At 39.1% G+C, this 14192-nt stretch overlaps 1 protein-coding gene across 1 annotated transcript in view; it reads right to left on the bottom strand.

Annotated features, from left to right (window-relative positions):
- Positions 1-13754, bottom strand: part of slc8a2.S (solute carrier family 8 member A2 S homeolog) — a 75153-nt gene extending 61399 nt beyond the window's left edge. The window contains exon 1 of the mRNA XM_018233352.2: positions 13543-13754. The gene's annotated coding sequence lies outside the window, so the exon portion shown is untranslated. The remainder of the gene's footprint in view (positions 1-13542) is intronic.
- Between the last annotated feature and the right edge of the window lie 438 nt (positions 13755-14192).

Genomic DNA, 14192 nt, shown 5'->3' with positions numbered 1-14192 from the left:
TTTTGATAAAATGGAGCTCATGGGAGACGGCCTTTCTGTCATTTGGAGTTTTGTGGATAACGAGTTTCTAATAGATAGATAACTGATCCTATACCTGTATAAAAGTATTTTCTGATATTTTTTCACTTGCACATGAACCTATTACGCACAGCCAACAAAACATTCCATGACATGTGCCATTGCCTTTACATGTGAGCTAGTTGCATTTGTGTGGTGGGTATCCTTGTCTACTAGACAATAAAACCACACAAAAAATAACTAACTCTATCTATCTTTCTTTAGTCAAAGAGTACAGCAATCTTGGAAATCAGAAGAGAGAAGTAAAATAGAAGAACATTTTGCATTAGAAATCTTTTGACTTTAGACTTTAAGGGGCAAATTCATCAAGGGTCGAATATCGAGGGTTAATTAACCCTCGATATTCGACTGGGGAATGAAAATCCTTCGACTTCGAATATCGAATTCGAAGGATTTTGCGCAAATACTTCGATCGAAAGATCGAGGGAATAATCGTTCGATTAATCGAACGATTCAAAGGATTTTAATCCAACGATCGAAGGATTATGCTTCGACCAAAAAAACTTAGCCGAGCCTATGGGGACCTTCCCCATAGGCTAACATTGGGTTCGGTAGCTTTTAGGTGGCGAACTAGGGGGTTGAAGTTTTTTCGACTATCGAATAGTCAAAAGATTTTTAGTTCGAATCCTTCGATTCCAAGTCGAAGATCGAAGTAGCCCATTTGATGGTCGAAGTAGCCAAAAAAACACTTCGAAATTCGAAGTTTTTTTTCTTTTATTCCTTCACTCAAAGTTAATGAATTGGCCCCTAAGGGTCAGGGCACACGCTAAGATTGGAAGAGATTAGTCAACCCCAGCGACAAACCTCCTCTTCTTCGAGGCGACTAATCTCCCCAAACTGCCTCCTGGTGGCTAGAATGTAAATCGCCAGCGGGATGGCACTCGGAGTACTTTGTTTTCCGAAGTCACCTGAAGTTTCTTCATGAGGCGACTTCGGAAAACGAATCGCTCCGAGTGCCATCCCGCCAGCGATTTACATTGTAGCCAGTGGGAGGCAGTTTTGGGAGATTCGTCGCCCCGAAGAAGAGGAGATTTGTTGCCGGGTGACTAATCGCTCCGAGTGCCATCCCGCCAGCGATTTACTTTGCAGCCAGTGGGAGGCAGTTTTGGGAGTTTAGACGCCCCGAAGAAGAGGAGATTTGTTGCCGGGTGACTAATCTCCCCAAATTTGAGAGTGTGCCCTGACCCTATAGAGCTCAACATAAGGGCTGAGATAGGCTGAGATGGGGGCAAAAGAAGAACATGAAAGATTCTTTTGGATACATCAAAGATATTATCTGGGGACTCCACAAAGGCTTTTTTTCTAAAGAAAAGAAAAACGTATAATAAGGAAAGAAGAAGAACTCTGGGGGCTTGAAGAAAAGGATTTTTGTGGATGCTGGTGGAAAGGTTAAACTCTAGTGAAGGTTCAGACAATCATATTAATGCCTTGCAATCAATATTCTGCCATAAATTTGGTCAAAATGCAAGGGAAGTCCCTAATACTTCTTTTTTCTCTGTTTTTCTGCAAACATGTACGAGCCCTTTGGAAATATTTCTCTAGCAAAAGATTGAGGGGAAAGATTACACTGTTAAAATCTCACATTCGTTTTAATCATCATTTCCTAAAGGTAACATTTTACTATAATCCCATTTACTACCCTGAGAAGTACTGTATAAATAATTGTCTTGCTTTCTTTCGTTTGGAGCAATCAATCTAATTCAATTAAGTATAGTTCTTACAATAATTTAGGACAGATTTACAGTAGCTAGGAAGAGTTCATCTATTGCACAGGCAAAAAATAGCTGGTTAATCAAAAGTTTTCCCAAATATGTTTATCTTAAAATAATTATCTATACGAAGACGACTACGGAGGTATTAGAAAAAAAGAACCCAGGGTGCACTGCCTTGAGTGGGTCTATTTAATTTGGAAAAAAATTCACAATATGATTGAAACAAAATTTGTAAGTTAAGAATGAAGGCAGTGGATGTACAAGTATGGGATCCGTTATCCAGAAACCCGTTATCCAGAAAGTTCCGAATTACGGAAAGGCTGTCTCCAATAGATTCCATTTTATCCAAATAATAAACATTTTTAAAAAAAAAAAAAAAATCCTTTATTCCTCTGTAATAACAAAAAAGTACCTTGTACTTGATCCAAACTAAGATATAATTAATCCGTATTCAAGCCAAAACCAACCTGTTGGGTTTATTAATGTTTGAATGATTTTCTAGTAGACTTAAGGTGGCCATACACGGATAGATCCGCTCGTTTGGCGATGTCGCCAAACGAGCGGATCTCCCTCCGATATGCCCACCTTGAGGTGGGCAATATCGGGCTGATCCGATCGTGGGCCCTAGGGCCCAACGATCGGATCCTAGCGTTCGCCAAACGGGCGGTCGGATCGCGGGACCGCATCAACGAACAGATGCGGCCGCGATCCGACGGGATTTTTAATCCCATCCGATCGAGATCTGGCCGACTTTCGGCCAGATCTCGATCGGGGAAGCCCGTCGGGGGCCCCCATACACGGGCCAATAAGCGTCTGTCGGCAGCTTTTATCGGCCCGTGTATGGCCACCTTTAAGGTATGAAGATCCAAATTATGGAAAGATCCGTTATCCGGAACGCCCCAGGTCCCAAGCATTCTGGATAACAGGTCCCAATCCTGTATCTTACCTAGCTTTCTCTTCTTTTAGTACCAACTAAAAAAATCTAGAAAACTATCTGGTAAGTTATGTTAAATGCTCTCTTTTTATTCTTCTCTTATTTACCCTGTAAAAGATATGGTACATTGCTTTCCCCTACATTTAGGGGCATATTTATCAAGGGTCGAATTTTGAATTTAAAAAAGTTAGAAATTCTAATTCAAAAAGACCAACCGAAAATAAGTCGAAGTTTTATCCTCCCCCCCAAAAAATAAGGTTTTTCAAAGTCCGCCAATTGACTCCAAATAGGTTCTAGGAGGTCCCCCATAGGCTAAAACAGCAATTCGGCTGGTTTTACATGGCGAAGTTGAATAATAAATTTCTATATTCGAATTTTTGAATTTTTTTCAAATTCGAAACGAATTTGGACTATTCCCTAGTCGAAGTACATAGTTTGAAATTCGAATTTTTCTTCATTCAAAAATTCACCCCGACCTTTGATAAATCTGCCCCTTAAATTCCAAGGCAAAGTATGTTTTACATTTTCCCACATTGCATAAACATTTCCTATATAGCTATATTTGTCATTTTACATCATTGCTAAGACAGCATTGTGTAAATGCACCATGTGTAGTTTTAATGCTTTTATTCTAAGCTTTTCTGGTTGACCTTAGTGCAGCATGGTAGCATTGGTTCTTGAAACTTCAGGTTCTTAATGGTGGTTTCAGGCAGCCTGCACAATACCTGGTTATTTTTGGAGAAATCGTTGTCTTGGTGACTGCATAAGATACATTTTTAAAAGCAGATACAGCTGAAATCAGTTAGAATTTTCCTTTCCTAACCTTGCCACTCTATGTCACAAAGCTAAGAATAAAATAAAGAGTGCTTATTCACATGAAAATTATACATCCGTTCAAAAAAAGAGAAGATCTTGTGAAGGTACTATGATATATGGAGGGCAGTCAAGTCAATGCGGGTAGCTTTTAGTTGTGATTATAGTAAATGGTGCCTGATACACAATTTAAACTACAGAAATGACTTAATAAAATGCTTCTTAAAGCTGACAGCAAGAATAATATTCACAGGAGAGAGGATATAAGGATTTCAAACTCGGGGTACTAGGGGCATGTAGTATGAAGTATAAGCTGTCTGTGGCCCCTGAACCACAGAGTGTAATGGAAAACACCAAGGAAAGAGAAAGATCTGATGTGTGTTAGAAAATCAATTGCTTCACCACTTGAATTAATCTATATATATATAATTTGCCACATTAGCCTTTAGTTATCAAGGCATCTTTGATATGCACTGAAATATTAACGAAATGCTATCTCTACTGTCTGTGAAGGTTTTCCCTACTACTCAGCTGAATCAGCTAGTTGGTTGCAGAATTACTCAGCATGTCCAGTACTTTCGACTTACCATTACTAGACACTATGGCTAGTGCCTCTTAATGATTTATCCAACTGGAGACGCACACCCTGGCCCTCCTGGAAACTGGATCCCTGGTGCTCAGCAAACAGGGCATCGGCAACCCATCAGCAGCACAAGACAAAAAAGTTCACTGGCACACAGGTAATGCTGGCAGGGGGAAACCCTTGCTTTAAATTTATTTAGTGCGGCATGCAACGTTTCAGGGACAACCCCTTTATCAAGCATACTGGAACAGAATGCACAAAGTAATTTAAAGGGATACTGTCATGGGAAAAAAAAAATTCAAAATGAATCAGTTAATAGTGCTGCTCCAGCAGAATTCTGCACTGAAATCCATTTCTCAAAAGAGCAAACAGATTTTGAAATTTTGAAATCTGACATGGGGCTAGACATTTTGTCAATTTCCCAGCTGCCCCAATTCATGTGACTTGTGCTCTGATAAACTTCAATCACTCTTTACTGCTGTACTGCAAGTTGGAGTGATATCACCTCCCTCCCTTCCCCCCCCCCCCAGCAGCCAAACAATAGAACAATGGGAAGGTAACCAGATAGCAGCTCCCTAACACAAGATAACAGCTGCCTGGTAGATCTAAGAACAACACTCAATAGTAAAAACCCATGTCCCACTGAGACACATTCAGTTACATTGAGAAGGAAAAACAGCAGCCTGCCAGAAAGCATTTCTCTCCTAAAGTGCAGGCACAAGTCACATGACCAGGGGCAGCTGGGAAATTGACAAAATGTCTAGCCCCATGTCAGATTTCAAAATTGAATATAAAAAAATCAGTTTGCTCTTTTGAGAAATGGATTTCAGTGCAGAATTCTGCTGGAGCAGCACTATTAACTGATTCATTTTGAAACATTTTCCCCGTGACAGTATCCCTTTAAAGCCTAGGTAGGTAACGTGACTAACAAGTGGGTGTGACCAAAATTAACATAATTAACAAATTAAATAAGCAGTTAATTAATTAAAGTTAATGAAAAAACAATAATTCATTAACAAAACACAAAAGAGAAAAAATAAAAAAAAGGCAATAAAAAATTATCCATAAGCATGAATTCATAATGTGGGGCGAAGTGAAGGTGTCCAAATGATCAAATAGTCCATAAAAAATCCACCGGAAAAATAATCCATAATAGTAGAAATTCTTAACTTACAGAAAGAGCCGTTATCTGGAATACCCCAGGACCCGAGCATTCTTGATAACAGGTCCCATACTTGTACTAGTTTTAGCTTAATGAATGAGGCAATATTAGCAATTTCAGTGAATATATTATCTAAAGGAAAAGTAAAGACTCCCAGCCATTTTTTTTAGTTTTAGCAGCAATTAGACACCTGGGGCACATTCACTAAACTCAAGTGAAGGATTAGAATGGAAAAAACTTCGAATTTCGAAGTATTTTTTTGGGTACCTCGACCATCGAATAGGCTACTTCAACAGTCGACTACGACTTCGATTTGAACTAAAAATCGTTCGACAATTCGACCATTCGATAGTCGAAGTACTGTCTCTTTAAAAAAAACTTTGACTACCTACTTCGCCACTTTAAACCTACTGAGCATCAATGTTGGCCTATGGGGACCTTCCCCATAAGCTTTGTAAGCTTTTTTTGATCTAAGGAAAATCCTTCGATCGATCGAATAAAATCATTAAAATCTTTTGATTCGAAGGATTACATCATTCGATCGAATCATTTTAATCGATCGATCGAAGGATTTTCCTTAGATCAAAAAAAGCTTACAAACCTTATGGGGAAGGTCCCCATAGGCTAACATTGATGCTCGGTAGGTTTAAAGTGGCGAAGTAGGTAGTCGAAGTTTTTTTTAAAGAGACAGTACTTCGACTATCGAATGGTCGAATAGTCGAACGATTTTTAGTTCGAATCGTTCGATATTCGAAGTCGAAGGATTTTACTTCGACGGTCGAAAATCGAGGGTTAATTAACCCTCGATATTCGACCCTTAGTAAATGTCCTAACCTAAGATAATAAAACATATTTCTGATACAAATCCCTATATTATGCAAAATAGCATTGCACGACTTAGACCCTTATATCTTGTTACAGCATTGGAATTACACAAACATGTAGGCAGACACAAATCCATAAAATGCTTCCATGGTCCCAGACCATATGAAAAAGGTATCGTTTTTCCTATGGTCTGGGACCATGGAAGCATTGCATGACTTTGTGTCCTATCTTAATTCAATGATCAAATTCCCATTTGAACATTTCTGAGATGTCAACATTCCGGTTGTGGGATCCACTTTTGTTACATCATTATACAGTAAGCCCACTGATAGGAACAACTTGTTAAGGCCCCTTAAGTTTTCATCCTCCCAGCCTCTTTAAGGGCCTTCCTCGTAGCCAATTATTGAGGGTCAGAAGGATCACCTCCACGCCTGAACTCTACAACTCTGAATCACTTACTATGGTGTATAAATTTATTGAGAGGGGTTATGATCAATCCACATTGCTGGCCACACAAAGAGAGGTTGAGATTATACCAAGGGACACTGCGTTAACTAAGAAATCAAAAGATAGATCAGATAAACCCCAAAGAATCCCGTTTGTTACATCTTATGACACTAATTCCAAATTTCACCGTAATGTAATTTTGAAACATTGGAAGATTCTGAGCACGGATTCCAAACATGGGCATTTGTTCAGGGCACCACCATTTTTTCTTATAGAAGGGGCAGGAATGTTGGTGAATTGATGAAGCGTAAGGTCATCTCACACAAAGGGGTACGTAACATACTAGGTACCTTCCTAGGGACAGCACTGGATAGACTAGAGCCATGACCACGGGATGTTAGAATAAAAAAATGTCTTTATTTCCAAGCATCTTTAAAAACACATACAGGCATTCTCCTGAGACTGTTCAACTAAACCATGGCGTGTCTAGTCACCTGACGCGTTTCGTGCCTCTCATTGGCACTTCATCCTCTGATGAAGTGCCAATGAGAGGCACGAAACGCGTCAGGTGACTAGACACGCCATGGTTTAGTTGAACAGTCCAGTGCTGTCTTGAAGTTTCTAATTTGCCAGGAGCAGAGTCCGGCTGACTGAGGGCCACCACGAGGGTAGATGCGGACCGGTCGCATGTGAGTAATGTATATATGCAAAGTTACCTTCCTAGGGAACCTTCCCCTGCATAAATTGTAGCCACTGCAATGCTATCCTCCCCGGGCAGTTTTGTGGCACATCCACATTCAGGTGTTAAACATGAACTTCAAGGCTTTTTCACTTGTGACACATGTGATGTGGTTTATTGTATCAAGTGTCCATGCGGGTTATTATAGGGCTATTAAAACTAGGCTCAATGCGCTTAAATCAAATATCAGGACTTATCGCCCAGTACTCCCCGCGGTACAGGTGCAATGTAAAAAGACAGTTGATAGAATAAATAAACCAAAAACAGAATCTTTATTGGCAAAACATTTTTTTGAACAGGGACACCGTGTATCTCAATTGAGACGGCAGGTTTTTGGAGAAAGTTGTTTTTAAACCAGGATAAAAAGAAAGATCTATGACAGCGAGAATGCTATTGGATCTGGTTGATGCAGTCGCGATCTTAAATGAAGATTTTCAATATGGCTTGTTTTCTGTAAAATGTATATATTACTAAACTGTGCTGTTTTCCTTTTAGATAAGCGATGTTGCCGGATAGCCTCATAGGGTAAGCCAGTTAACTTTTTTCCTCATTGATGATTGATTGAGATTGATCCATTGTTATATACTAGACTGCTGTATCTTGTCTATTGATACTTTGTCTTCTTTTTCCTGGATGTTTTTAATCTTTGGACTATTTATGGATTTTAAGAATATAAGGAAGTTAAGAATTTTTACTATTATGGATTATAGGATTTTTTTATGGACTATTTGATCTTTTGGACACATTCACTTCGCCACACATTATGAATTGATGCTTATGGATCATTTTTTATTGCCTTTTTTTTAATTTTTTTTCTCTTTTGTGTTTTGTTAATGAATTATTGTTTTTTCATTAACTTTAATTCATTTGTATCTTTCCGTAATTTGGATCTTCATACTAAAGTGTACAGGTATGGGACCTATTATCCAGAATGCTCGGGACCTGGGGCTTTCCAGATAACAGGTCTTTCCGTAATTTGGATCTTCACTCCTTAACACTACTAGAAAATCATGTAAACATTAAATAAACCCAATAGGCTGGTTTTGCTTCCAATAAGGATTAATTATATCTTAGTTTGGATCAAGTACAAAGTACCTTTTTATTACAAGGGGCAGATTTATCCAAGTGTGAAATTATAACTCACCGCACAAATAACATGCTCCACTTCCTACTCATTCCTATGGGATTTTTAAAAATGTTTTTATCAAACTCTAACCTTCACCCATTGATAAAAATGCTTCTAAAATGCCATAAATAGGACAGATAAACAATTATGACGCGTGACTATTTTGACGCAAGCAACAATTTTTCTATGCACGACTATTTTTTTCCAAATGCATTAAAGTCAATGGGCATCAATTTTTTTTTCTGCAGTGGATTATTCGCTAACAGATGCCGCAGTGGAAATTCGCCGCAAATTCGTGCCTGGCAAATTTATTCGCCCATCACTAGTGGTGACCTCTAATCTTGCATTTTGATTAATCTGCCACTAATGGGCAGATTTATCAAATGGTCAAATTTTCAAATTGATGTGAATTTTTTTTTTGTACTCTAGTAAATGTTAATATGCTCACAACTCGAATGGGAGGTTATTTAAGAAAAATATGAATGTCTAATATTCATTCGAATAGTCCCGACCTAAAAATTTGAATCAAATTTGAATTGTTTTACCTCTGAAAAAAAGGGAAGGCAATTAACGTATTAAAATGGTTCAACTGACCTCTGGCGCTGACTTGTAAATGAACTCAGCAGGTTTTGGATGGCGAATATTTCAATTAGAAATGTTTCCATGGTCGAGGTGTGATAAATATCACATGCAAATTTACATTCGAATAGGGGGATTAAAATTTGAATGTGTGTATTTTGCCATCAATAAACAATCCAAAAATTCAACCCTTAATAAATCTGCTCCTAAGTGTTCCTTCAAGATTAGTGATGGGCGAATTTGCGCCGGCGTCCGTTTTTCGAAAAAAACCCCAATTTGACGGCCACGAATTTTCGCAGGCGTTTCGCAAATTTATTCGCTGGGCGCGAATCCCGCGAATTCGCCGCGAATTCGCGCCTGGCGAATAAATTCGCCCATCACTATTCAAGATGTTTTAGCCCAAATCTTCTCTCAGGAAACTGATGAGAACAAAATATTTAGGCATGGAGCTGTCCACCATTTCAGCATCTTTACACCATGCCTAAGTGCTCTTCTAATATATTTGTATATTATGTTTCCGCTCTCTTCCGATCCTCATTCTCTTAGATCGGGTTCTTATATCAATGGCACTCTAGGACAGCATTTACAAAACTGTAATTTTAGAGTGTGAAAATCTTCAAGAAGTGCTGGAAGTTTACTATGCATGCTAAACCATCTCACGTCACTACACTGTGAATCAAAACAGCTCTAACACAGAAGGGATTACTAATATGTATTTTACATCTACAGGAAGAGATATAAAGAGAGTTACAAAGGACGATATAAAGAGTATACAGTTATGGGGATGTGGAGTAAAAAGAGTTATTAACAGAAAGCATTATATATATATATATATATATATATATATATATATATATATATATATATATATAAAATATATATTGAGCACGTTCTAAAGTGAATTAAATATGAAGAAGCTGAATATTTCTGTCTTAACCATAATGATATTGTATAAAAAGCTGTTATTTAATGTTGATCCAGGAATGGCTCCTACTGCCATTTAAAAGCCATAAAAATTGTGTTCCCCTCTTGCAGTCGACTAAAATAGAGTCTAAGATGGGGTCATTTTTAACTTACTTGGCATCAATTAAAATGACATTTTTCCAGGGCTGAACTTGATGCATGTTAGTCTATTCAAAGCTACAACTATGCTACTATGACAGTAGGGGGCACATTTACTAAGGGTCGAATATCGAGGTTTAATTAATCCTCGAATTCGACCCTCGAGGTAAAATCCTTCGACTTCGAATATCGAAGTCGAAGGATTTACCGCAAATCCTACGAGCGATCGATCGAAGGAAAAATCGTTCGATCAAACGATGAAATCCTTCAAATCGAACGATTCAAAGGATTTTAATCCATCGATCAAAGGATTTCCCTTCGATCAAAAAACCCTTAGAAAAGTAATTGGGAAGGTCCCCATAGGCTAACATTGTAGCTCGGTAGGTTTAAAGTGGCGAACTATGTAGTCAAAGTTTTTTTTAAAGAGACAGTACTTCGACTATCGAATGGTCGAATAGTCGAACGATTTTTAGTTCGAATCAAAGACGTAGTCGAAGGTCGTAGTAGCCTATTCGATGGTCGAAGTACCCCAAAAAAAACTTCGGAATTCGACTTTTTTTACTTTGAATCCTTCCCTCGAGCTTAGTATATGTGCCCCTAGATGTCTCTCCTTGAGTGACCAGGGCCCACTTAACTACAAGTATTTGTTTAAGTAGTACATTGAGCAGTAGGCTGTCATTAGGCAAAATATTTTAGAGGAGTAGAACATTATGGGGCCGATTCACTAACTTCGAGTGAAGGATTCGAAGGTAAAAAACTTTGCATTTCGAAGTTTTTTTTGGGCTACTTCGACCATCGAATGTGCTACTTCGACTACGACTTCGAATCGAAGGATTCGAAGTAAAAATCGTTCGACTATTCGATCATTCGATAGTCAAAGTACTGTCTCTTTAAAAAAAACTTCAACCCCCTAGTTCGCCATCTAAAAGCTACCGAAGTCAATGTTAGCCTATGGGGAAGGTCCCCATAGGCTTGCCTAACTTTTTTTGATCGAAGGATATTCCTTCGATCGTTGGATTAAAATCCTTCGAATCGTTCGATTCAAAGGATTTTATCGTTCGATCGAAGGAATTATCCTTCGATCGTTCGATCGAACTATCTGTGCTAAATCCTTCGACTTCGATATTCGAAGTCGAAGGATTTTAATTCCTTGTCGAATATCGAGGGTTAATTAACCCTCGATATTCGACCCTTAGTGAATCGGCCCCTATATGTAGAAATGGGAGACGGGAGCAAAGGGATTTTTAAGTTACTGCTACACAGTGATATATGTTTCTTGGAATCAACAGAATCATCGACATGTTATACAACAGGGTATAGATGTATTTTACATTACAGTCATGTCTTGTTCTTTCCTTTTAGATTCTTTAAAGGTAGGGATGCACCGAATCCACTATTTTGGATTCGGTCGAACCCCCCGAATCCATCGCAAAAGATTTGCCCGAATACCGAACCGAATCCGAATCCTAATTTGCATATGCAAATTAGGGGTGGGAAGGGGAAAACGTTTTTTTACTTCCTTGTTTTGTGACAAAAAGTCCAACAATTTCCCTCCCCGCCCCTAATTTGCATATGCAAATTAGGATTCGGATTTGGTTCGGCCTGGCAGAAGGATTCGGCCGAATCCGAATCCTGCTGAAAAAGGCCGAATCCTGGCCGAATCCAGAACCGAATCCTGGATTCAGTGCATCCCTATTTAAAGGTTTCAATCACAAAGGTGAGACTAAGGGGCAGTTTTATCAAGGGTCGAATTTCGAAGTAAAAAATACTTCGAAATTCAACCATCTAATTCAAATTTTTTTCATCAAATTTGGGTATTCTGGAATTGAAGTAAAATCATTGGATCGAACGATTAAATCCTTCGAATCGAACGATTCGAACGATTTTACTTACACTTCAAAAAACGTAGAAAAATGCTGTAGAAGATCACTTCGGCAGGTTTAATTTGGCGAAGTATTGAAGTCGAAGTTTTTTAAAGAGACAGTATTTAGATTATTGAATGGTCGAATAGTCGAACGATTTTACTTCGAATCGAATTCGAAGTCGTAGTATCCTATTCGATGGTCGAAGTATCCAAAAAATTACTTTGAATTTCGAATTTTTTTACTTCGAAAATTCCCTCGAATTCACTTCGACCCTTGATAAATCTGCCCCTAATACACTGCCAAATAACTGAAAATAATTTTTAAAGCACGTAACACGTAACAGATTCTTGTTTGGTGCACATAGATAGTTAGAGCTTTCAATAAAATCTCCCAAGTTAATTAACTAGGTAAATGGAGAGGAAAGGGATCTTAGATCTAGTTGGCCTTTAATAATTACAGTTCAATTATGAACCAACCTGACAAATGTTGACGTCGGTTAAATCTCCCTTTTCTGCAAATACTCCTCTATATGTATTGATCCATCATCTGTGAACAGTTAGCTAACTGCCCCCTTGTTCGGGGGTAAAGGTTTGATTGTTAATATTAGTGAGTCAATTAGAGTTAACAATTCCCATTATTCTTTTACACGTGCTCCATCATTAGTGCTGCAAGCTGCTGCTTTAATTTGAGAATTAGAATTGGGTTTAATTAGGGATACGCGCAAAAATAGAAATTTATTTTGAGCCTATGTTCTATATGGGGGCAGCTAAAGTTAAATATTTTTTGAGCCTTGAATTCCATACTGGGAATGGCTACACAAGAGACACTTTAATTGAAGATTAATCATCGACATGTCACACAAAACCCTTCCCAGTGCTAATTCTAGCTTCTGAGACATCCATGAATCCATGAATGCAGTATATTAGTAACTATGCACACTAGAGAGGAAAAAAATTGGTAAAGCAAGCAAAGAAGGTAGGTGGGAAGTTATGGAAGGGCAGGAAAAACAGTAGATGATAAACAAGCAAATTGAAACATAGATGGAGAGATATAGAAAGAGAGACAGAAAAATGGAAGTGCAATTACTGGGAGATACAGTAACTGCTTCAGTGTGTCTCTTATGATAGAGGAGAGGGAGACTGGAGAGACTGGTGTGAAGATGAGAAAGGGAAAGCCATTGAGACTATGCACAAGAGCTAGACAGACGAGGGGATGTAGAGAGGGATGTGTTATTCTGCGTGTCTGAGCAACAGAGTGGAGTCTGTATGTGAAAGAGATAGAAAAAAAGCAGCAATTATACAAATTACAATTCAGCAGAGGGGTGAGTTACAAAGTGAATAAAAAGCCAGATGTAAAAGTCTGAATGTCACACGGCTGAAGGGGGATCTGGGAGGGAGTCAAAGGGAGAGACAGTGTCTATTGTAATCAGCTTGAATGAAGAAACTGGGAGAGCAACACCAAGCAGCACCAAGGGGAAGAGATGGAAGGAGAGAGGAGAGAGGAGATATGGATAGAGAGAGTGGGATAGTTGATAGTGGAGGAGGAGAGTCTGGCACAGGATAGATACCATGTACCAGTGGCTGGCTAGGATTATAGGCAGATAGATACATCTCTCACCTGCTCCCTCTCTTGTCTCCCGGTACTCCGGCTGCTTCCCACATCACATGCGCCAATGCATATCTGTCCGTCTTCTGGTTCTTTCAGGGGGTCCTTTGGCTGCCTGGTAAGAGGGGTGGCTGGGAGTATCAATGTCTGCAGAAAGCCCTGTGCTCCCACCCCCTCTCTCTTCTCCACAGCTGTTGCGCCTCCAGCCTCTCTCCACCTCCCCTCCCTCCCTCCTTCTCGCTCCCTTTCTCCTCCTCCTTCTCTCCTTTATCAATTGCCCACCTCTATTGTGAGGCTTCTCTCCCCCTTCTCAATCTGATTCCCATCACTGTAAATCAGCACCGGACAGCTCCATGCACACAGTACATTGGGGAAGGATTCCCAACACCTGGTTAAGACAAAACAGAGAAAGCTTTGGCTGGCAGCCTTGTGCTGCATTGCAATGATGCACTGGGGAAAATATGGACCTACAAAGCAAAATAGAGCAAAATGTGTTAAAGGAACGTTAACAACAAAAAATGTAAGTGGTTTAAAGTAATGAAAATATCATGCAGTGTTGCCCTGAACTGGTAAAACTGATCTGTTTGCTTCAGAAACACTACTATAGTTCATATAAACAAGCTGCCGAGTAGCATTGGCGGAAATTGAAAAAAGGCTATATG

The sequence above is a fragment of the Xenopus laevis genome, chromosome 8S (assembly GCF_017654675.1).
Source record: "Xenopus laevis strain J_2021 chromosome 8S, Xenopus_laevis_v10.1, whole genome shotgun sequence".
Lineage (NCBI taxonomy): Eukaryota > Metazoa > Chordata > Amphibia > Anura > Pipidae > Xenopus > Xenopus laevis.
The sequence above is the reverse complement of the archived record's forward strand: the minus strand, read 5'-3'. Positions and strand labels throughout refer to the sequence as shown.